General features: G+C 47.2%; 1 protein-coding gene across 1 annotated transcript in view; it reads left to right on the top strand.

Moving 5' to 3' along the window:
* The window catches only part of SDK1 (sidekick cell adhesion molecule 1), a 591,771-nt gene that overhangs the window by 91,928 nt on the left and 481,200 nt on the right, over nucleotides 1-18,643 (top strand). The gene's annotated exons all lie outside the window — the stretch shown is intronic.

The raw sequence follows: 18,643 nt of genomic DNA, 5'->3' as shown, positions 1-18,643 counted from the left end.
ATCCATTCAGTCCAGTTTGTTTGGCTCCAGAATTCACCCCCATGTCAGGACCGGGGTAAAGGCCGTGGAAACGGAGAGAAGAGGAGTGTAAGTAGGAAGAATCCAGGCTGGAGCAGGGCTGCGGAGAGCCGCGGGAGAGGAGAGCGTGGGGGCAATTGTGAGTTCAGCCCTGGGTGGCCGCTGACCCCGGGAAAGAAGCCGAGAGGAGAACACGCTTTGTGTAGGTGGGGTGGGATGGAATGAAATGTGGTTTGTTTTGTTCATCGTCTTACGTGTATGCTGGTACAGCATCCTGTGGGAATCCTGTGTCGAGTTGAAGTGAGTGAAGATGTATATTTGCTGGGGTATATTTGAGAGTGGCAGTACTGAGGCATTCATAGGGGCAGCCAATGTTCATTGAATGCCTGTAAGCTACTGTGATAAGGGCTTTACGCACATGATGTCTGATGTCTGTGCCTGAGCTTCCTCTTCCGTTAAAGGGGCATAATAGTAGGAGTGAACATGTGGGAAGTGCTTGACAGTATCTAGCACATAACAACGAACGTTTCGATGTTCGTTATCATCATCACAATTTAACGCGTCGTCTCTGCGGAGAGAGGCATTCTGTACGCTTTATAGGAGTGGAAGCTGTGGCCCAACCAAGTTAACGTCCTCTGCCCAGGGTCCCGGGACTAGTAAGGGGGAGAGTCAGAAGTTGAACCCAGGCCAAACCATGTTCCTAACTATGCCTGCCTCTCTCCTTTCCTTTGAACATGGCATCTTGAGGACGCCATCTCTCAAGTTCAATGCCAAGAGAAGCTGCAGGGCGCAGAGGAGAGAGGGGTCAGATACCTAACGCACAGAAGCTTGTTGAGTGTCACATGGACAGCGGCCTTTCAGACGCTGTAAGGAGAGCTTTTTAGTGACAGTTGTCATTGTAAGAGAGAAAGCTGGCAGGAAGATGAGGATGAGGTTTGGCATTTGAGAGCTACGAGTGAAGAACAAAAGGAGGGAAGGAAAGATCCACATGGAACAAAGCAGAGCGAGAGAGAGCGAGGATAAAGGGAAGATGATGTCGCTTCCGCGTTTAGGGACAAGAGCTGCAAAAAGGAGCCGTTGTTGACGCCAAGCGCTGTGTGGAGGTGAAGGGGAAGGAGACCGGAGGAAAGGCAGTCTGAGTCACTCTTGGCTGTTAACGGATTAAATTTATATCCGCGTGGAGCTCAAAACAAGTGGCTGTCAGGACAATGATAAGAAACAGAAACATGTGACCCAGTGATATCGATGAACCAGGAGCTCAGATTTGGAGCTTCTATTTATTCTTTTGATTCCTCCCCTTTTCCAGCTCCTACGATTTATCAGCAGAGGATTCTGCTAGCAAGCAGCGCCTGACACTTGTCAGCTTAGTTGGAGATCCAGTTGCAAAGCTCAGCTATCAGGCACCTGCGATGCTTCTCAGCCGATCTGAGCTGCCGTCGACGCACGGCCGGGCGAGGATGGACCGTGTGCACTGTTAACCTGGGAGAGCGCCCTGTAGTGCAGTGCGTCCTTTTACTCAGGCCAGCTTTTCTCATTTTCCCTGTATTCTTTGTGTCTGCGCTCTCCACAGCAGAAATGACTTACCTGTAACTCGAGAGCAACAGACCGTGGCGTCGGATGTTTAACTTATAGAACGTCTGTGTCTGTGAGGTGCAGCAGGGGCTGGGACTTTGTTCACCGACGTGAACCCAGTGCCCTGGATAGTAGGTCCTTAATAAACGCACTTTATATAAGGGTGAATGACTGTCCATGGAGCTTGATTTCCTGTTTATAAAACTTACAGTTTATCTGACACAACAAAATAATGGGCATTATTAGTGTGTTGCTTCAAACTTAATAAAAAATAGAAAACAGACTAGGTAAATTGCCATTAAGTATAATTTCTTTTACTAGGTGTACTGGTTAATAATGCGTATTTTTTTCAATAGATGGAGTTACACATATGTCGATATATATGCGATTTGATATGTATGCTATTTTATTGTATTGACAGCAAGCTTAAAAACTTCATATGTCAAATTTGCTGAAGGTGTTAACATCATAGATATTTTTACAGTTAAAAATGTCGAATTTTGTGCCAAAAAAAGACCATTTGTAAGAAGTTTTAATTCATTATTTTGAAGGAAAAGTGATTGTATACTTCAACAAGCTTGTGGTGAACATGCTTCATCTCAAGATACTTGTGGATGCTGGTTTAAAAACTTTTAAAAGTGATGATTTCGATGTGAAAGACAAAGAACGTCCCGGTCAACTGAAAAAGTTTGAAGACCAACAATTATAAGCATTATTAGATGAAGATTCATGTCAAACTCAATAACAACTTGCAGAAAGATTAAACCTTGCTCAGCAAACAATGTCCGATCGTTTACAAGCAATGGGAAAGATTTTAAAGGAAGGAAAATGGGTGCCACATCAACTGAACGAAAGACAAATGGAAAACCGAAAAGTCGTCAGTAAAATGTTGCTTCAAACAACACAAAAGAAAGTCTTTTTTGCATCGAATTGTGACTGGCGATGAAAAGTGGATTTATTTTGAGAATCCCAAACGCACAAAATCATGGGTTGATCCAGGTCAACCATCAAGATCGACTGCAAGGCCAAATCGCTTCGGAAAGAAGACAATGCTCTGTGTTTGGTGGGATCAGGAAGGTGTGGTGTATTATGAGCTTCTAAAACCAGGTGAAACCATTAATACTGATCGCTACTGACAACAAATAATCAATCTGAATCACGTTTTGATCCTGAAATGACCAGAATGTGCCAGAAGACACGGCAAAGTAATTTTGCTTCATGATGACGCACCATCACACACTTCAAAACCAGTTAAAGACACGTTAGAAGATCTTGCCTGGGAAGTATGAACCCACCCGGCGTATTCACCAGACCTTGATCCTTCAGATGACCACTTGTTCCCATTGATGGCACATGCACTTTCTGAGCAGCACTTCAAAACATACGAAGAAGTGGAAAATTGGGTCTCTGAATGGTTTGCCTCAGAACAAGAAAAGTTCTATTGGGACGGTATCCACCAATTACCTGAAAGATGGGGAAATGTGTAGCTAGCGATGGACATTCCTTTGGATAAAGCACTTTTGATGTTTCTCTTGAAATTATCGTGTTTTCTTTTATTACAAAATCCGCATTATTAACCAGTACGCTTGGTATATAACAAAACCAGGCTTTTCTGCAATTCAGACCGTCCGTGTGCCTGTGTGGGCGGTGGGTGGCAAGACTATGGTGCCAAGTTCAGGACCCCAGACAGCGCAGAATTGTAGCCTTGGCCTGCCCATGACTCTCGCCTTCCTTTTTTGCCAGTTTTCTTCATCATGTTTCCAAGCTGGCACACTGTGAACATCCGGAACCTGGCCACTCTCTCAGCTGTGAGGGGCGGCCTCTGCCGCTCCAGTAAGATGTACCTTCCGCTGTGATAGGGGTGAAGTGTGCAGTGAGCCTGCCCTGATGAGGTGCCCAGCGCCCATGATAGTGACGCAGCAAATGTACGTTAGAACCTGCTATATACACGCTAGTGTGGGGAATGAAAAGAAGGCACAGTTCACATCCTGGGGCAGTTTACAGGCTAGAACTTTATGTTGCAGATATACTTTATATACCATGAAGTTCACCATTTAAAAGTGGGCAGGTCAGTGATTTTTAGCATATTTGGAAGGATTGCAAACACCACCACCGCCTAATCAGAACGCTTTCATTACTTCAGAAGGAAATCCCATACACTGGTTAGAAATTACTCCCTAGTCTCCCCTCCCCCAGCCCCTGGCACCTACTAATCTACTTTTTTGTCTTTATGACTCTGCCTGTTCTGGACAGTTCGTATACATGGAAACACACAGTATGTGGCATTTTGTGACTGTGTTCCCCCACTCCCCTCGCACAAAGTGTCCCCGGCTCATCAGTGCGGCAGCGGGTGTTACTCTTCTCCTTTACTGCCGAGCAGTACTCCGCTGTATGGATGTGCCACGTTTCGTTTATCTGTTCACCAGCTGGTGGACATCCGGGCGGTTTCGGCTTTCGTCTGTCATAAATAACACTGCTGTGAACATTCATGCACAGGTTTTTGTGAAAACGTGTTTTCATTTCTCTTGGTGACACAGGGTGGGGCAAAAGCCGGTTTACAATTGGGAGTATGCGGACCAGAGTTGATTCTCACATGCTATCTATGAATTACTGTACTGTTTTCCGTTCAGCAGCCGCCGGCTGCCTTTTGTGTGTCCTGTGTCCTTGAGCTGGCCTTGTGCAGCCATTCAGTGCGAACCTTCCGGACGGTGTTGTGGGCGGAGCCCTGGGCAGGCCGGGGGCAGGGCTGTGCTTGGTCCCGGTTTGTTCTACGTATGAAAAGTCATCATGGTAACACTTACATGCACACAGCACAGGGGCAGTTAACTGCCATTCAGTCCTCACAGCAAGTCTGTGAGGACGCTGCCCTGGTCCTTTTCCACTGGTCAGAAAGCGGACGCTCAGAGCGGCCGGGGGCGGGGTGGTGGGGGTGGGGGGTGGACTGGCGTTGGCACCGGGGCCTTCGGGCTCAGTCCCCACACACTGCCCTGCTGTGATGTCCCCATCTCTGTGGGCCCTGCTTAGGGCTGGCTGCCCCTCCCTCTCGCCCCCGGCGTCCTGCCCGTTGGCCTTCTCAGCCCTGACGCTAGTGCCCCTGTCCCAGGCGTGTCTCTAGACCAGTGATGGGCAACCTTTGGAGCTTGGTGTGTCAAACTTCGCCAAAAAACTGAGCATAACTCGGGTAGTGTGTCACTTTGAGGAAAAAAAATTATTTCGCGATATTTATAGTTTAAATAACATAAATGTTTCATCCTCGGCATGCGGGCGCCTCAGCGGCCGCGTGTCATCAGAAATGGCACTGACACGCGTGTCAGAGGTTCGCCATCACTGCCTAGACACATCAGCTCCGGGCTGCCACTGTGTCCCTCCAGGGCAGCTCTCCGGGCGCCGCTGCTCTGGCCGCCCCGGCTCTCCGGGCACCACGGCGGCCCTGTGGGTGCTTCGGCCACGGGGGCTTGACGTGGACTCAGCCAGCCACGGCTGCTCGGGAGCCCTGGACCCTTCGCACAGCGGAGCGGGTGGGAAATACGTTCCCAGTTCCGCCAGCTGACTTCCGCGGACACTTGGCGCATAATCTGTTCTAAGTTGATAAATACCGTGTATCACCAAGTGCTGCAGCTCCCGGTGTTGGGGAAGCCACTGCGCTATTAAGAGAGAATTAGCACCTTCTCCCAGGAACAAAGCTAAGCCTGGTGCGGCCTGGTCCTAATCCCTGCCGGAAGTTCCACAATCAAAAGGGCGAAATGTGGCAAAGCAAAGATAAATCGGAGCAATGGAAAATATGCAAAGCCGCTGGAGAGGTACCGGTGACTCGGAAGCAGGTGATACGGAGAAACGCGCCCGAGCGCCGTGGCTGTGAACGTGCCAGTGCGCACTGGGGTTTTGAAATATTCCTCTGGCACTCACACGGCCGAACGGAGAGCTTCCACACTCACGGCGCAGAGAGGAATGCCCTAGAGTGAAAACAAAATAAAATGCTATTTAATATTCAATTTGATTTCCTTTAAGATGGAAAGCGTTAGTAAAAATAATAACGGGATTAACAGGATTGTCATTGTAGCATTAAAGTTTTCCCATTATCCCTTTGGCTTGGTGGTTTGAAAGTATTGTTTAACTGAAAAGGTTTTTGCAGGTTAGGCGAAATAGCATTTATTTTGCACAGTTTGATGGATTGCCAGCAGCAGCGAAGGCCTTCTGATCTCTTTGCATTTTTTCCTTTCTCATTACTTTTTCCTTCAGAGCAGTAATCATCTTACTGACTATAGAGGAGGTCCTTGAGTAGGTAGGCGTTAATGAGATTCTCCCGTGTGTTTGCCATGTCTGTGTGTCTGCTTCATCGTAGCTCTTAATAACTTGGCGAAGCTTTTGGAGATGAGGGAGGGGAGGTTTTCCTTAATTTTGTGATATACTTTGTCCTTTGTAGACCTGGGTAAGTGGCTCAATAGTAAGTAGAATTCTAATAAGTCGTGATTTTGTTTGTTTGTTTGTTTTTTGAGAAACTGAATGTTGTCTCATTCATTTTGACATAAAGACAATCCTCATGGAAGAATTGACCGCACCTCAAGAACAATTCTTTTTCAAACACAATACGTGGGCTTGTTGTATTGCATTGTTGCTTAAGAGGTAGGCCAAAGGAGAAAGAATAAATTAAAGCCTTTTATCTGTGATGTTTTTTACAACAAATTTCCTTCTCTGCACTTTCACCTTTGTTATTTCAATGTTAAAATTATTGTTTGTCACTAAATAATTGTGATGTTCACAATTACCCAATATTTTAAAACTGCATTTTTATATATTTTGCTCTGGATAGAAGACTTTTTGACCTATCATTTTATGAGTAATTTAAAATTTTCATAGCATTTATGTTAGTTTAGATGTGTAAAGTATACTAATTTTCAGCATTGAGGTGTCAGATGTAAACTGGTTATATTGTGAAATGAAGTCAAGAGGGAAGGGACATTTTCTATATTGCACGAAGGTCCAAAGCTGAAGACGCTGGGCAGCAGGCGGCGTTCCATTCGCTCTTGTTGGGCGTTCCTGTGGACGTGACAAGGGGTGCTTTACCAAAAGACACACGCCCTCCCCTGCTTTGAAGATGGGGTTGGAGTGCTGTGGGTTTATGAGAACCTGCTCTCAGCCTCACGTAATGGAGCTGCTCCGGGGGCTGGTCTTTCCTTCCTGATTTCTGGGCACTTGAGACTCTTTTGGAAAGTGGGCAGAGTTCTTGAGAGAATGTTTCAACTCATTCAACCTAAGATCCCTGGCGTGACTGAGCCTCCCCAGTGGAATCTAAGTACCGCTTCCTCGCTTCCCTGTTTTTTTAATGCCGAGCCTGGATAAAAACTAGGTAAGCCTAGGTTTTAGTTTGCATCCACCCTGGGTACGATGGGAATAGCATTTAAGCTGAGACCTGATAATTATTATTTTTTTTTTGGTTAATCCTCACCGGAGGATATTTTCTCCATTGATTTCTAGAGAGCGTGGAAGGAAGGGTGCGGGGAGAGGGGGGACATCGACTTGAGAGAAACACGTTGCTTGGTTGCCTCCTGCATGCGCCCTGACGGGTCAGGGATCGAACCTGCAACCTGACTATGTGCCCTTGACTGGGAATAGAACCCAGGACCTTTTGGTGCACAGGCCGATGCTCGTAACACTTAGCACACCCACCAGGCTGATAAGTACGTTTTTAATGAAATTTGCAATGTGATAAACCTATAAAATAAGAAGAGACTGATATCCAAGGGAAACAACCTGGGTGTGGGGTAGAATTCTTGGATATGTAAAGTATAGTTGCTGAGTGGGAGAATGAAATAGACTGGATGGTGCTCAAAAATCAAATAGTGAATCTGAAGACATAAGGCCTGATCAACAGCAGCAGCAACAACAGCAGGCATATAATATGATATGTTATGACATGTCTCTCATGAGATTTCTGAATTTCAAAATAAATAGAAAGTTCTACAGTTATGTAACCAGAAGAAAACATGTTACCTTTAAGTGGACAAAAATCAGAGAGACGTGAGAATTCTATACCCAGCCAAACTACTCTGCAGTCATGCCATTGTTCTAACATTAATCCTTTCAGGAAAAAATTAAGAATATATTGAAGATAGTGGCAAAATCAAGGCTGAAAAATCCACATACTACAATAAGAAAGAACTTGTATGCAACCAATGGAACTTGAATTGAATCTAAATAATTGTTAATAGGTTGTGAAGCCACGTGGATGTATTACATGAAAAATTCTTTTTAAAATAACAATGGAGGTTTTCTTCTTTTTTAACCTATAGCTCTTGAGTTCGCATGCATTTCTAATTAATTGATTGAAAAATCTATTCTGGCAAAATCCAGGCCAGGAATAAAAAGTGGGGGTTAAAGTAAGGATATTTAGGTGTGGGGAATGATACAAATATGATATACTGTCAGTTCCAGGGAAAAATGCCAGAAACAATTGATCTGATTTTAAAAAGTAATCATAAAAATAGATAGCACTTACAAAATACCTCAAAGTCCTATGCTAAATACTTTGTTTTTCTCAATTTACCCTGCATGCTATCAGGGATATTAATTGGCAGGTCAGTTTTATATACCTGCTAAAGTTTAATAAGCATTCATTAATATGAGAGATAAATTAATTTTAAAGTGTTTTTCATACTATTTCTCCCTTATTCTTAAATGGAAAAGTACAGGGAGTTGTCATAATCAATAGGAGTTGAAGGGAATTACTGTCCATCCAGCATGGAAGGAGAAAAGAATAAATCGGGTGGTGAGAGTTGTCATCCTTCCCTAAGAAAATTTAAGCACAAACGATTCCAGTAATTTATATTTTTTATTATGGCCAATATAGTTGGCTTGGTTTATATCAGATGGTAAAGGAGAGTCAAGTTTTTATTGAGGAATCAGGATCCGAGTTTTCTATCTTTGAAAGAGGAAAATATGTAGTTAATTTTCAGGATTCCTGTCAAAAGAATAATGAACTTCTGGGCATATTGGCTGAGCAGAGGGAGCGCAGAGCAGGGCTAATGGAATCTGCAGCAGCGAGAATTTCGTGAGAAAGCAGGTTCCTGTGATTTTCTATGAAGGGTTTTTGGGGATAGTGAGAACATAAAAACAGGAATGAAAAGTCAGTGGATAAGCCCTGATTGTGTTTTAATCATGGAGCCAATTTCTTAAAATACGTTTTCATTTTTATTTTCCATACAGGTAATGCTAAACATAAAGGAAGTATATTTCTGGGTAATATTGTAATACTAGCATTCCCGTTGCAGGAAAAATCCTGCAATAGGGTTTCCTGCTGCACTCTACCCCGCCCTGCCTGCTCTCCTCCCTTGTCCCCCGCCCCGCGTTCTCTGCCAGCCCCCCTGCTTTTCTCCCTTCTCCGCCAGCCCGCTCTCCTTCCTTCTCCCCCGGCCCCGCCTCCACTCCTCCCTTCTCCTCCCCCTGGCTTGCTTGCTTCTCCGCAGCTTTGCTCCCTTCTGCAGCTCTTGGCTTCTTTCTATGCTGTCTTGATATGCAAATTAGCCACCATCTTTGTTGGGGTAATTTGCATATTCATCCTGATTGGTTGTGGGCGTGGCTTGGTTGGTGGGCGTGGCTTGGACGTAGCGAAGGTGTGGTCAATTTGCATATTTGTCTATTATTAGATAGGATGGAACTTAGGAAGTTAAGCTGAATAGGTTTTGATATCTGAATGGATTAGGAAAACCCCTTTGGGGCACCATGGGCCGGAAGATCAGACAGACGCTGTATCAGTTTCTTTGCTATGAAGATTATAATCCAATCTTGTAGCATTTTTCCAATATTTTTCTGTAAATAATAAAGAGATTAAAATAAGCAAAACTATTATACTATTTTTTTTTGGGTTTAGTTTTCTAGGAATTTTCCTTTAAAAACAAAGTATATTTATAGTTAACACATTTCATTCTTAGAAAAATAAAACTGAAAATATTTAAGATGGACAGGAACGTATTTCTTATATTTTGAAGTAGTTACAGCTGATTAAACCGTTTCTAGCTTAATCAAGTATTTAGTAATTTACGTAGTTATCATATCCCCTATGTGGAAAAAAATATTTAATCTTGGAGGTGTTTGTTTGTCCATTCTTGAGAGTTATAAAATGGTCAGCTTTTTGGCAAGTGGCAGAGAAGTTGTAGGCACTACTAAACTGAAACTACCTACTCCTTTCCCCCTCACGCCGCTGCGTGGCCACGGGAGGCAGGCCTGAGTTATCCCGTGCGGCAGTGACTTACACTTGGACGGAGAGCAAATTGATGGCCCTTATCTGTGGAAGACTTTTATGAATGGCTGGTGTAAATCAAGAATTGAATGCCTATTTTTCCCTCTGAGTATAAATCTATGAGTGGGAGATTGATTTCTGAGTGACTTTTTGGTAACCCATTTAAATTGTCTCTTCTACCAATTTTCTATATTTTGGCATACACCGAGTAAGTGAAATATAACTTAATGCCAGCATGATAGATATGTTTTTCTCCTGCGAGGTAGTTCTGGAGTTCACCTGGATCTCTTATACAACTCAATAAATAACTCGGGTAATAGTCAGAGTAGAGAGCAGGTGTATGTAGTGGGAATCCCATTAATGGGAAAGACCAGAGCAACTATATCTACCTTGTAGGCAGGAAACAGAAAATGAAGTGTCACATATTTAATTTTAAAGGTATTTATGATCAAACGTGCTGTTAATCAGGGGAAAGAAGCAGGTGGGAGAAGGCAGTCATTTCTAGGGCATTTGCAGATACAGCGTCTTATGGGAAGTCCTGGGGAAGGACACACCATCTCGCCCAGGACCTTTAAGACTCTTTCCTAAAAGGCTTTCCTGCTGGAAGATGCAGCTTTCTAAAGCGAGCGGGGAGGTGCAGAGCCCACGGAGGACAGGAAGCTAGAAGCCAGGTGGTTTTAAAAATAATTTCACAAACACTTCTCCCTCACGAAAATTTGGATCTATAGGTGGCAACTTATTGGTGGAGGGGTTATAAAATGCATGACATTATATTATTTTCTTTTCAAATAAATGGCCGTTCTTTAAGGAAATTGTAAGACTCAAACAGTTAGCATTAAGGAAGAAATGGTAGGTCAGGAGATAAGCAGTTGACCCGGGTAGTTTTAAACGGAACTTTCGCAGCGATCAGAAGAGCCGGACAGTGTGAGTCACCTAGTACGTGCTCAGTCAGAACTGGCGAGAGGGCACGCAGCCTGGTAGGCAGGGGGCAGCGTGAGAGGGCTCAGAGTGTGGAGATGGGTTAGCTGTGTGACCCTAGGTAAGATACTCCCCTTTTCTGTGCCTCATTTTCCTTATCTCTAAATGACAATAGTGAAAGGACCTACCTCCTAAACTCATTAGGAGGACCAAATGTGTTAACATCCTATATAATAAAAGGCTGATATGCAAATCAACCGAATGGCGGAACAACCGGTTGCTATGAAGCACACTAACCACCAGGGGTCAGACGCTCAACGCAGGAGCTGCCCCCTGGTGGTCAATGTGCTCCCACAGGGGGAGTGCCGCTCAGCCAGAAGCCGGGCTCATGGCTGGCGAGTGCAGCGGTGGTGGTGGGAGCCTCTCCTGCCTCCGCGTCAGTCGGACATCCCCCGAGGGCTCCCAGACTGTGAGAGGGTGCAGGTCTGCCGGGCTGAGAGACCTCCCCCCACCCCCCAGTGCACAGATTTTGTGCACCGGGCCTCCCGTGTAGCTATAAAGACCTCACAATAGTACCTGGAACAAGGCATTCAACAAATGCCAGCCTGCATGAGCCTGGCAGACCCCTGCAGCCTTCTCAACTCCTGCCTTCAGTTCTCCGCCGAGATGTTTCTTCAAGGTGGTTTCTCCGTCCGGAGGGTCCCAGCCTTAGTGCAGCAGCTCCCGTTCTCTTGTTGCTCATTTAGTTGCTGCTTTTACTAAGATTCTCCTGTAGGACAGGTGGACTGCGTAAGATGCGGACCTCGCTGCGCCCCTCTCCGTGGGTCCCTCCAGGGGTTCCCCGTCGTCCGTAAGGCACTGGTCATGGCTGTTCAGCATTCCGGGTGCCAGGTCGTCAGGATGTCGCTTTCTTCCTTTCCAGCCGCCGCTCCCACAGGCCCTTGGCGAACACCACGCTGTTTGTCACTCAGCCGTGCGGGGCCGGGCAGGACGAAGGGCAGCAGTGGAGGCCGGGCCGCACGATCATCTGAGTACGCGTCGGTCCAGCAGTCCAGGACCGTCACCACTGTTCGTTAGAACATTGAACATCCTCTCAGTTATCCTCAGTGAGCAGGGAATGGAGATAGTGAAACCAGTGCTGGCTCAGGCCTCTGTCACGGGAGACAGGAGGGCCACGGAGCATTAGAAATGCGTCGGAGCCCTGTACACAGCCCCTCCCTGCTTCACCGTGTGACCAGTGACCGGAGCGCCGCTCGGTGCCTCGGGAACTGTCGTCCTCCTCTGGAAGGTCACAGCTCCCAGCACTTGACCCTCGGGCTGTCAGTGCGATGGAGTCTCCCCGGAGGTTCTTTCATGGGCAGGTTCTTGGGGGCATCACTCCGACGTCTTCATCCGTGGGCGCCTGCTGATGAATGAGCTGCCTCCCGTGCCCGTGTCTGCGCCCTGAGCCCGCACAGCAGCGGGGTGCGCCTTCCCCCGGCGCTGCCTCATCGCAAGCCCGTGGCCGCTTGTTCACGGTCCGCGGCCCGTTTCGCCGTGGCTTGTCTCTCTGCTGGGCTTCCACCCGTGTTTTGGCCAGTGCTCCCTCGAGGGCCCCCGTTTCTGTTAGATGTCAGGGGGGTTTGTCCCTGGGAGACGAGGCGGCACCGCGCCGCACCGTGCTGTCTGTGTGAACTAACGCGCGTGCGACCCGTCCGGCCAGGCTTTGGAAGGTGCTGGGCTTGGGCCGTGGGGCACACCTGTTCCTGCTGCACGGCTGGTGGACTGAGCTGCTGGTGAAGCTGGTCTCGCGTGTCATTCGTCCTGGGTGTGGACCATGTGACTGACATTTGAATCCCGTTATTGGGGGACCGGTGTTATTTAACCGAAATGTGGTAACTGGGATGTAGACATCTCAGACTGTACGACTCAAGGACGGCCTGTCGGCGACGACCAGTTTACAAACAGAGACACTGAGTCTCAGGAAGGGGAGGTACCTGCCGGGGTTCCCATAGCTAAAAGGTCTCAGCAGCGGGAACCTCTCTTTTCCAGGGTCTCTGGCCTCCAGTGTTGTAAGCAGGTCCAGCCTGTCTATTGATGCTTCTTCCAAAGACAGTATTGATGGAGTCTGCCTTACTCGTGAATTGTCTTTTTTAAAAAGTCATCAGCGTGTCTAATTAAGCCTGTAGCTCTGTAGGTTCTGTCGCTGCCTAACTGGGCTGACCACGTAAATTCGCCAGAAGCCAGAGCTCATGTGAACAATGAATTATTGTGCAAAGTCCTGGAAGCTGGTGGCTCACCTGACCTTCTATGAGCTGGTTGTTCGGGGGATGAATCAAGAGTCCTCAGTCTTGGAATGAAAGAGGGGCTACCCGGCACACATCAGAAGGCCCCTAGAAGGAAAGGGCTACCCAGGAGTCACGGGGAGAGACACTTCGAAAGAGCTGCCTGGAGACACCTGGTCAGGAGGGGAGATCCCGGGGGGCTTAGCTTCACTCAGTCTCTGCTCCGTTCTGGCCGGGGGAGGGGGGGCGGGTAGCAGGAGGCCACATCAAGGAGTTAAGTCTGAGCCAGGCTGATTCTGGGGTGCAGCTCAGCTTCCAAAGCTCAGGGGGCCATTTAGGAGCATCTAACGTTGTCTAGGCAGGGAGAGCTGGGACCTGGGGCAGACTGAAGGGTTGGTGGTTAGGCTTGGACTGTTGAAGGCTGAGAAAAAATATGATTAAAGGAAAAAGGGGTCATTATTTAGCCGCTAAAATGCCAGGCCTTGTGCATGGCTTTTGCTTATTAATTTTGTAATTCTCATAAAAATCTGGTTAGCAGGTGTTACAGTGAGAATCGGAAATGTTAAATAACGCTCCTACATTAATAGAATTAGTGGTAAAGCTGGCGTGGCTCAGTGGTTGAGTGTTGACCTATGAGCCAGGAAGTCACAGTTCGATTCCCAGTCTGGGCACATGCCCTGTTTGGAGGCTGGATCCCCAGTGTGGGGCATGCAGGAGGCAGCCAGTCAATGATTCTCTCATCGTTGGTGTTTCTCTCTCTCTCTCCCTTCCTCTATGAAATCAATAAAAATATATTTTAAAAATATTAGTGGTAAAGCTGAAATTTTCTTTTGAAACCCAGGCTCCTTTTAATATATCACACAGATCTTAAGAGAAAGGTACCAGACTAAAACATTATTGAAAGAAAGATACTCAGGGAGCATATTTCTCATCTTTGATCTTGAACTAAGGCTATTACGTGGACCTCAAACTGCACTTTTCTGTAGAAAACATGTTTGAAAATGTGATTTGGTACTTGGGCCATGCCGCAAAAACCTATTTTTTATATACATATCCATATGTCTTTGTGTCTCTGTAGCTGTACTTACCTCTTTATACATTTTTTTCTGTATTTAAAAAATGCAGGTCATTATTATGTAAAATACTGCATTTGGAGGCCCAGCGGGGGACCCTGGGAACTCTGCCCCGCACCTGGAGGGCCGCCCTTCCTGTCAGCCCCAGGCTTGATGGCGGAGCGCTGGTCCCGCTAACTGGGCTCACCGCGCAGGAGTGGCATCTGTCTCCATCTCCATGTGTGTAGAAGAGAAGCAGCCATTTCAGCGAATCACTTCTCAGGTCGTGGAAATTAGAGAAAAAAGGGAGTTACTTGTATTCTACGTTCCCTTCCTCTGACCATATAAGCACTCTTGCTTGTTTTTATGGATCGGGACTGTGTCTTAATCGTGATTAAAGCCTTTTTCTTTTAAAAATATATTTCTATTGATTTCAGAGAGGAAGGGAGAGGGAGTGAGGGATAGAAACATCGGTGATAAGAGAGAATCATTGATGGGCTGCCTCCTGCACGCCCCCTGCGGGGGATCGAGCCCGAAACCCAGGGCTTATGCCCTGACTGGGAATCCAACTGTGACCTCCTGGTTCATAGGTCGATGCTCGACCACTGAGCCACCCCAGCCGGGCTACAGTTCCTTTGATAGCAAGTAACGGAAACAGACTCTACCGACTGAAAAGGTACCAATTCTGAGGCTATGCTAGGTATTTCACATTAGCATCCCAGCCCCACGGGACCGGGACCGGAACTCCGCCAGAGGCCCAGGAGCATCTCTTCACCTGGCTCATCTCTGGCCTCTGCCTCTGTCTTCGACGCTCTGGCTTTGAGGTCACTTCCTTTCTGGCTCCTGAAAAAGCTGTGTTCTTCCCTGTCCGTGGACTGGTTGGCTCCATACCCTGAGCCCACAGTCCCGCACGCTGCCTCCTGGCTCGTGGAGCTCCAAGATGCAATCTTTTTGGCAACCGACCAGCTCTGTGACCTTGAGATAGCACACTGACCTCTGTCTGCTTCCTCAGATGCAGGCGGGTCTGCCTGATGAGGCGCAGGTACCTCCTGAGTTGAGCCCTCTGAGTAATAAGAAAGGTTTTGTACAAATCAGGAGTGTTTTTGTTTGTTTGTTTTTGTTGTTTTTTTTACTATGAGAAGACTGGTTTATAAAATGATCCTCCCCATAATTCCTTTAAGATTCAACTTCTCAATCTTTTAAACCGTGATTAATTGACAAAATTAAGTTTATACACATCAGTTAAAAAAAAAGTACATCCATTGGATAGAGAAAGGAATTCTTAGAATGTGACAAGAAGTCAGTAAATACATGTGAAATGGTTAAAAACAGTGTCTTGCAGGCTGCAGGAAACAGGGCATCCTGCTCCTTGGACTTCGGGGGAATTATTTCTGGGATGAGGATGACATGGGGGCCATTTTTGCCGTATTCTTGCCATCTTGTTGTCGTGGGCATCGGCATATTGGTCTGGGCACTGACACTGGTGCTGAGTCGGCCTTCACACGGCGCCGTGTCATCTGGCCTAGTGGTCGGCAAACTCATGAGTCAACAGAGCCAAATACCAACAGCACAACGATTGAAATTTCTTTTGAGAGCCAAATTTTTTAAACTTAAACTTCTTCTAACGCCACTTCTTCAAAATAGACTCGCCCAGGCCGTGGTCTTTTGTGGAAGAGCCACACTCAAGGGGCCAAAGAGCCGCATGTGGCTCGCGAGCCGCAGTTTGCCGACCACGGATCTGGCCCGTCGGGAGCGACTGGAGGCCGTTTCAGTTCCTCCTGGGGCGGGCTGTGTGTGGCCGAGTGGGAGGTTTGATTTGGGGGTGCAGTCTGTGACTCCTCGGCGGAACATTTGTGAACTCCTTCTCCAGAGGACGGAATACCCAACAGCTAACAGGTAAACGAGCTCGAAGGATTGCAGTCGTGGGAAGACAGCCGTTTGTCATATATTTATGCTGAATTTACATACCGGCCCTCGTCACTTAAAAGAAATGTACTTTGCCAGGTTTTTAAAGAGAAACTCTTGACGCAAGGGATTAAGTGCTAGAGACATCGGCTGGACTTGACTCTTAAGAGCCCAGGAGTGTGGACATGTCAGGGAGGCCTGCACCGCGGCCTGTCAGAGAAGGGCGTGGGCCGGCCGCGTGCTGGAGCAGGCAGATGGCTGCCCCGCGTTCCTTTTCAAGGGCCAGCTTCCCTCCCAGGTCTGGTAACAGAATTTGCTGATAGCCCCAAATACATTTCTTTCTCTAAATCTAACAGAGACCCTCCCAAACCAGCCCGCCTTCTCCAGAAAGAATTTCATGACTCATAGCATGCTATCAGTAAGATGTGTAAATACTCGCTCACAGCCAACAGTGACCAGAACCTTCTTTAGGAGCCTTCTCTCTCGGCGTGGAGATTTCTAGCTGAGTTAAGCTAGTTTTCCATTTATGTGAGAGGCCGGTTTTCCCGAAGTTTCATGCTGATTGCAGAACATGCCCCCAGGGACTCCGGCAACATTAGTCATGCTGACCGGTGGATTCCAAGTGCACAGCACAGCCCTCAAGCCCAAGTGAAACCAGGTGGCGGCCACGGGACACGCCCGCTTTGGCCTACATTGTCTGGTTCCCTGCTTCAGCCCTGTTCCCAGCTGGCCTCACATGGATGTTAGACCAGAGCAACTTCACAGCCCTCTGTAATGCTACCCATGTTTTGCCATTGCCGTTTCGGATTTATAGTCACGTCCAAAGGTGTGTGCAAGTTTGGTTTAAGTCTTTCAGCTGGGAGGAGGGCTAGGTTATTTCCTTTCTCTGAGAAAAGTCAGGCGGGTTCTCATATTAATAAGCTCCCCTCTCCTCCTCCTCCCCCCCCCCCCTTTTCCCTCTCCCTCTCCATCTATCTTTTTCTCCACTTCCTCCTTTTCTCTGACCTCCTCTTACTTCCTCTCCCCCTCCTCAGTAGGTTTACATTAAGCAGGAAAAAAATTCCAGCACAGTGTGGGAGCGAACTGCGGCGTTAAAGACTGCTTGGCCAAGAAGCGATTAATCCCTGAGCAGCAGCCTTTAGGGACCAGCACCAAATACAAACATGTTAGAAACCTTCCTGCCATTGCAGCTCAGCTGACTCAGAACATTTTTAAGAACAGTCGTCAGTGCCCAGCAGAGAAAAAGAGACTGTTGTGAACTTAAGAAACTCTCGCCTTTCACGCGGCTCTTACTAGTATGTAGCACCAGCTTGACAGCCTTACGGATGACATGCAAGCTGCAGCTGAGGGCACGCATCTGTGTTGTCAACACAGTTTTACATGGAAGTTTTCTGTGAACTTAATGGTTTATTAGTCAGTTTAACTTTTTGTTAAGTAGGTTACTTTGCATGTAAATACTATAATGCATTAAGGAAGTGTTACGGATTGTTATCCCATGTATGGCGCCATTTAAAGCAATGTTCCCTTTAAGCGGTTCATTGAAGGAAGTTTACTAAAGGGAAAAGAACAGGCAAGAGGCAAAATCCATACTTGTGGGTCCATCTTTTTATTTTTAAAATATTTTTTATTGATTTCAGAGGGAAGAGGAAGAGGGGGAGAGGGATGGAAACGTCATGATGAGAAACATTGATTGGCTGCCTCCTGCCCGCCCCCTATTGGCGATTGAGCCTACAGCCCGGCATGTGCGCATGTGCCCTGCCCGGGATTCACACCCGGACCTCCTGGTTCATGGATGACGCTCGGCCACTGGCCACACCTGTCGGGGGATGTGTCCATCTTCTGAGCTGCGTTTGCTGGTAATTTGGGCTGTTTTGTGATGGTCTTTTTCTCCCTCTTTGAGGACCTGGAATGAGGAAGTGCACGCAGTGCTACTCCCCTTGCCCGGTCAGGGAGCCGTGTGATGGAGAGAAGCTTAGGAAAACGTATTTCCAAAGTCTCATTTAATGATTTAATGCAGACGAATGTGTTAATTGGATTTTTCTTTCACCAGGGGCCTGTAAGAGAATTTCCACTTTGTTCCCTTTGATTTTTGTGCGTGACAGTGGAGTCTTTATTCAGGTCCTCTCTTTGTTCATTTTATTGAGGACAGTGTCCTAGCGGTGCCACCTTGTCCTTACCCTGCGGAAGTGCCACCCACTTCTTTTGGAGGATACGGGGTGCCATAGCTAACAGCTACCATTTATTGAGGATCTCATACATTTATTCATTTTGATCCTCACCACGCCACAACCACCATCTTCATCTCACAGATGGGCCGTCTTGGGCTAAGAGGCGTTGAGTAGCTCATCCAAGGCCCAGCTACGTCACCAAGCTGGGATTCCAGTCCAAGGCTACTGGACCCACCGGGGGGTCCTAGCTACCACCCCAAAGCTGTCAGCTCTCGGGTTCTGAGTTGTAGCCCTGCTGGGCAGTAGAGCAGGCCGCAGAGAGGTCAGCATCGCAGGGAGAGCGGGCGCGTCCTGGGGGCGTCCTCCTGCTTCCATACTGACCCTGAGAAGGCTCAGACACAGGCTAGAACGCACCCATTTTGTGGAAGTGGACATTCGTGTCCTTTTGTTTCACAGGGATTGTTTTTGGAGGAAAGATGATGGGCTAAATTTCTAGATTTCGTTTTTTAA

The sequence above is a fragment of the Cnephaeus nilssonii genome, assembly GCF_951640355.1.
Source record: "Cnephaeus nilssonii genome assembly, chromosome: 5".
NCBI classification, from domain to species: domain Eukaryota; kingdom Metazoa; phylum Chordata; class Mammalia; order Chiroptera; family Vespertilionidae; genus Cnephaeus; species Cnephaeus nilssonii.
Note: the sequence above shows the minus strand (reverse complement) of the source record. Positions and strands in the feature narration are given on the sequence as shown.